The sequence below is a fragment of the Clavelina lepadiformis genome, chromosome 1 (assembly GCF_947623445.1).
Source record: "Clavelina lepadiformis chromosome 1, kaClaLepa1.1, whole genome shotgun sequence".
Lineage (NCBI taxonomy): Eukaryota > Metazoa > Chordata > Ascidiacea > Aplousobranchia > Clavelinidae > Clavelina > Clavelina lepadiformis.
This window is the reverse complement of record NC_135240.1, coordinates 3,889,291-3,895,799: the sequence shown is the minus strand read 5'-3', so window position 1 is coordinate 3,895,799 and position 6,509 is coordinate 3,889,291. Positions and strand designations below refer to the sequence as shown.

General features: G+C 38.9%; 1 long non-coding RNA gene across 1 annotated transcript; it reads right to left on the bottom strand.

Moving 5' to 3' along the window:
* Positions 1-999: 999 nt before the first annotated feature.
* Positions 1,000-1,781, bottom strand: LOC143469606 (uncharacterized). The gene is made up of 5 exons (XR_013119157.1): positions 1,656-1,781; positions 1,501-1,583; positions 1,274-1,405; positions 1,114-1,183; positions 1,000-1,033 (listed from the first exon to the last, which is right to left on the bottom strand). It is a non-coding gene; the product is annotated as an uncharacterized LOC143469606 (long non-coding RNA).
* Between the last annotated feature and the right edge of the window lie 4,728 nt (positions 1,782-6,509).

Sequence of the window (6,509 nt, the reverse complement as noted above, 5' to 3'; positions counted from 1 at the left end):
TTTTCGCTTTCTGAACGGCTTGTCTTGTCTTACTGTTTGACTCCGAGATAATTGTTTTTGACTCCGTTGCGTTTACTGCCTCAATAATGTTTCTTCAAATCAACACCAACTTCATAAAGTCTATTTGTTATATTGTCCGAATAAGTCGTCACATCGAAACCAATTAATCACCATTCCACATTTGAATAGAACTCAATACTCAATAGAACTCACTTGAACTCAATACTGAATAAGCCAAAACGTAAAACAGATCCAAAACTAAAAACTGAGAGAAGTACTAGCAAGTCCTGAAGGGACAAGCCCTTGCAGAGCCTCGCCAGCCCGAGCAGCCAGGACGATTTGAACCAAGCTTAACCTTTTATATCATACACGTCTGCCAATCAGCTAACGCCATGTTATTATTACACTGCTACCATAAAACCACGTATTGCATACATTCTACGTCATCTAAACATTTCATCAAGTACACTCAAACTTTACGCCGTGAAAACAATGCTACTTGAAATACTTGTATCTGCGTCCAATATGTCGGTTTAGAATTTCTTGTTTGAATAACTGCTTAACGACGATAAACACGTCTGTTTAAACATTTAATTAATTCCAGCTGAAGAAAATACAAAGAATCATGCAAATGCCAATTTGTATAATATTATTGCAATTATTAAATTATCACGAACGCTGTATGGCATTGCAAAAACGAGTAGTTAAAAGAAAAATCAAAGTTACGCATAAGTGTAAAATACTCGCAAACGCCACAAAGCAAGACACAAAACAAAAAAGGAAAACGGGTATAGAATCAGGACAAATTATTTTAAACGTAAATTCTCAGACGTTTCCGAACAAAATTTACGTTGTTTAATCCCAGTCATCCTCATCGTCTCCAAATCCAGAAGGTTCTGCATATATTATAGAATTAATATATTACAGACAAGTGTATATGTTACTGGAGATTGTATCTATTAAAAAGTGCCATATTTCTTCACTTAGATGAAAAATTTACCATTGTTTTGTGCCGCTGAACGTCCATCAAATCCTGCAATAACACATCAATTTACAACTGTCTTATATTTCTCCAAGTTTAATTGTAATTGACGCAGCAGAAGTCACACTTACCGCCGCCATCGTTGTAATCATAGTCACCCGTTGATCGTGAGCCGAAGTCATCATTGCCGCCACCAAAGCCCTAGCAAACATTGAAGTTCAAGATAAATTGAAAACGCAAATAAACAGCAAAAATAATTACAAACGGATAGAAAGTGACAACCAACTTTACCTGGTTTTGTTTTGCTCGGCGTCCTCCGCGACGAGCATCACGTCCACCGAATTCACCTCTATCTGCACCAAAACTAGAGCCAACTGCCGATTCCGCACAACTCTCCAGCCAGGGCGGCACGTCTTGCACTGCCTGTGTTTGAGAAACTGGTTATTGCACGCGCCTACCAAACAACTAGTTACTTTAATACATGATGTGAGATTATCATTTCATCAATAGGCACTAACCTCTGACAAAACCTTTACAAGTGATCTTGCTAACTGGGCATCCTTAGTGTTGTCATAGAAAGAATGATGCTGATCATATGATGCTGAAAAGTTTCACGGTAGTTGTTGTGTGAAATGAAGAATTGGTTTCTGGTTTTGTAATGAGTCAAAATTACCTTTAAACCAGTGGTTCCCAATGTTTTTTTAGTCGCGGACCCCTTTTAATAAATTTTCAAGCCTGCGGACCCGTACCTAAAATTTGCCAAGAATTCAATCAGAAAATGTCTTGTTATTTAATGTATAACCTACTATTGAGGGATATTTACTGAAATATCGGATATACTTGAGAGCTGCTGCAAATTTCAATGAAATAGTGTCTTAAAATATTTATGATTCTCTTCTTTCGTTGTACAAACAATAGAGAAATAAAGTAGCCTACATGCAACCAAGAAACTCACGGACCCCAGGTTGGGAACCACTGCTTTAAACCCTTTTGAACTTGTTTTTACTTGTTTCCTCACAGAAGTAACCGCGTTTCTCACGCTCCCAGGAGAATTCACTAGTTGCAGCCGGACCCACAATCTCCATGGCAACCTGGCCGACTTGAGGGCGCTAGTTGCCGCTAACCAGAAGTTAAGTGTCTTTGTGACGCCACAACTGTATCAATCACAGACATTTCAACGAAGCTTTCTGTTTAGAGTATCCACCTGGTCCAGAAGCTCATATCGAGAAGCGCGACAACCGATTTCGAGAGTACATCCCCTATGGTGATAAACAAGTTGAACGCGCCGAGAGCGATCCGCAAGTCTGCCATCATCTACTGCCTCAGGTGCATGGTGGGCTACGACGTCCCACTTAACCAGGGCTGCCTCGCCCCTATCCACCTCCAAATACCCAAGTGGTCCCTACTCGACCCCGACTATCAGATATCCGGTCGTCCTCAAGAACTTCCAGCTTCTCTCGGGCACTGGCAGAGACGGGGTTTTGAGGAAGATTCTCTTTTGAAACAATTTAACGCTGTCAGTGTCGTTTATTAAACTCTGTTCTAGCAACTGTTTTGATTTTTTAAAGTTACTGAATTTTTTCAAAACTTTACGTTTTTAAGCCACATTTTGAATTTTTGATGCACTCGTAGACAATATTTTTTGTGTCACTCGCAAAATAACCGCGGTGTAGTTTCAAACCTATTCAAACCTTGTCACGTGCATCAGCCTCAGCACTGCTTCTACAAGTTTTAATTTTGAAACAATTTTGCGAGATAATTCACTGAAATCGAAATGCAGCTTATTCCAACACCAGCCAGACACAAAATCCAGCTCCATGCGACCTGATGCGTGTTGTTGAAGCTTCCCGACTACTTTTGAGTGACCTTGCAGCCCAGCATTGGAGAGATCGCATTCTCGTCCTTACTCCACATACAAGCCTGATGCGGAGAAATGCGGTTATTGATCTGCGGCTATTTATAAATACAGACATAAACTAAATAACATGTTCACCTGACTCTACAGCTACCACCGGAAACATCTAACGCAAATTAAAGGTTTCTGACTTGAAATAATAAAAAATTGGCTGGGCGGCCATTTATCAAAGACAACTAAAGCATGTGCAAAGAAACCATGACCTCAAAAATGGTACACGGTTGGACAAACGCATACAATTAACAAATTATACGAGTCAATAGAAGAGAAAACTTTGGCAGGGAGGAATTATAACAGAAATTCGAGTGAAAGAAGAAATTAATAAATAGTGAACAATCATTAAAACCGCAGCGGGTGACGGCAAAAGCAACGATCCAGGACGTTATCAATTTTAAAGTGGCTATTGTAGTGCTTTACTTTAATTTTAATGGTAGCGATTTGAGGACTGACCCAACATAAAAAAATAAGGCGCCGCCTACAGCAAAATCGGGAAATGTTTCCGCTGTGCTATCTGAAGTTAAGTTTTAAAACTCGTTCTTTTGATAAACGACCAGAACTCAGAGTCATATATTGAACATGATTCATTTGATTTCATCCAATTTATAACATTATGTGGCGTCATGCAGCTGTATGGGAAAAAAGTTAAGCCCAAGATCTCGCGATCGGTCGATCTCGCGGTTAGGCTTAATTAGATATCGTGATGATTTAGAATTTCTAATTTTCTATGAGGAATGAACATTTTACCGCTATGGCTATACCATAAAATGAGTCGTATTTCTTTGACTTCGACTTTAATGATTAATGATTGGAATTGACGTGGATAACATTGTGAGAATCTAACTCTTTTTAAGGTTTTTAAGTGGGTTTAATTTTTATGTTAAAACCATTCGATTGCAATAACTCTACTACCTAAATGTCTACTTCTAAAAATTTCGTATACGTTTGACATCTCAAGGTCCGCTATACAAAAAACCTCTGGTTTATCGAAATGAAACCATGGCCAACATATACTGCAAATCTGCAATGATTCGTTTATTTTATCTTAAAGTCTATCGAAACAAGCGACATTGCAGGCACAACAAAAACGCTTTGTATCAATTATTACGTCATTATGTCAACAATTAAACATTTTGTGGCAAATTTAACTTTCGGGGTGATGAAATGGTTAGGACTTTTCTGTTGCAAATTGCAGATAGCACAGTAATTCATTTTTAATTTGCTTCAAAGTATCTCATAACTAAAAAAAACACTTGTATGCTACAAACCCCATTACAACGTTCTATCCAAAACGTGTTCAGAAGGGAATTTTCCACGGGTTCTGGCACTAAAATATAAAAATCCGTCGGTTTGGCGACTGCGACATATTTACAACCATCTTTAGGGATTAATGAGTTTTCCTTCGCTAGTTTCTTGTTGGCGACATTGAACCCAACTACAGCACGCAAAAGACAATTAGGCGTTTAATACCCGGAAATGCACTCAGTGTCGCAAAATGAAAATTACAGTAATGATGTTTAACGCACGATCAATTTGCAGGTTGGTGCCAAACACAATTAGCAAACATAAATTGAAGACAAAGAACTAAACTCGGCCCGGTTTCACACTTTCTCCTGCAAAAGAGCAGAGGGAACCTCCTAATGCAAGTGGCACAACAGCAGCTTTAAAATATATCTCATTTCAGAGCGGCCAGAAATTCACGCCCAACATCAACCACTCGACAGGCCAACGTGAAAGCAACCCTGGCATTTAGCCAACGTCCTCTCATCCTATATCGCGATCAAAACGGCCACAGTCAATACGGCCAACTCATTTCAGACAGCATTGTTTTACCAGGAGTACATCTGCTAGAATCGTATCGACCAGTAGGAAGTTTTGTCTTCCGAGTTCTGGGACACACTGTCCCTGTATCACAACTACACCTTGTCGCAGGAACATGTGCAGGTGCACTAACTCAACTTACTTTTGTCGCTTATACACGTCAACTACAAAGGCACCCGATTGCGAGAAAATCCTCTACGAGCTACCTGACTCTGACTCGTTTACTGATTTTAAATCGTTGTTCAGCTCTTTGTCTGAAGCCAACCTTCTCAAGGAACAAATGCGACATGTCATGACAAGCCTTACTGCTACTGATGAAACTATGATCAACGGATCCTACGTCGCAGATACATTCGCGAATGCCGCAAAACAAACGTTACTCCTCGCACTGTCGCAATTTACGAATCCATTTCTATCGGCCCTGATATTCATCCTGTAACTACGTCACATGCGCATTGGACCGGAAAATCTCTTACTTTTTTAATATGACTCACTGTCTGCATTGTTCGGGTTAACCATTGTGACATGTATTCCTTTGGGAAATAATATAAGCCGCCAGCTATCTTATTATGACCTAAAACCTACTACTTGTCTCTTAGCTAATGAACATTTCACTGAAAGCTAGAAGACTGCGAACATAAAAGATAAATGGCTTAACAATGGTAACATTGTTTCCCAAAGATATGATAAGAATAAACAGTGCACTTCCGTGTTTATGCGCAAAACGGACAAAGCTTTTAAAAGGGAAAAACGAACCCAACTATAAAATCATTGATTTCAAGTTTTTGATTGGAAGAATAGCATGCCGAATACAATAAAGGTTTAAAATGAAAGTTATTGAAAGTTGTAGTTCACCGGGAAAAACTTCATAACACGGTCAGAGACAAAACACATGCTCTTTATACTCTATGGAGAAGCACCTTCCGTGAGAATGTTGCTTTTATTGTTCACAAGGTTCAAAGCGACGAGGTTTCATAACAGATCTTGCTAACTGCCTCATTTTGCCCCACATGATGACAAGACAGAAAATTCCTCAACTCCACAGAGCCGCAAGAGAGGCTATGGTGAGATGCGGCTTAGCTTTTCCAAGTACATCCCTGCAAACAGGAAACACGTTGCAGAAGTGGAAGCAGTGTTCTCAATTGCGACGTCTGGTGATGACCACTTAAGAAATTTAGCACGAATTCGTTTATTAACTGGTGGAGTAAGATTCTGTGGACCTACTGCACTTATTAAATCGCGCATTAAATCTTTCGAAGATAGAACATGAAGTGTCAGATCAGCCAACAAAAACTCTAAATGATCCTCAGTCCTCACGTTTATCAAAGTTTTTCAAGATTTCATTGATTATTATGTCGTAACAGTTATGAGCATACGCAGAAGGTAAACAAAGTAGCCCCAGGTCTGTCGCCGGAATTGCCTCTACCGCTAACAAGTGACGATTAGTTTTTGAAGTGATTTGATAAAGGGAAAATATATGTTCAAGGTGGGAAATCCACGCTTCGGGATTGAATTTACATGATTTACATGAAATACAAAATATTTACAAGAATTAATCCTATTTACACATACTATCTCGATAAACATTGACATTTAATCGCTATAAAATACACATAGTTCGTTGCCATATCTCAAACAATACTGCACCACAAAGCCTATGCATATAAAGGAATACACTTCATTGCTTTTTTTTCACTAATACATAAACATTTTAACGCAACTAAAGGATATAGGTTCTTTTAGATTTTAGAATATTAAACAGCAATTAACATAATTATTCATCCAATATGTTTC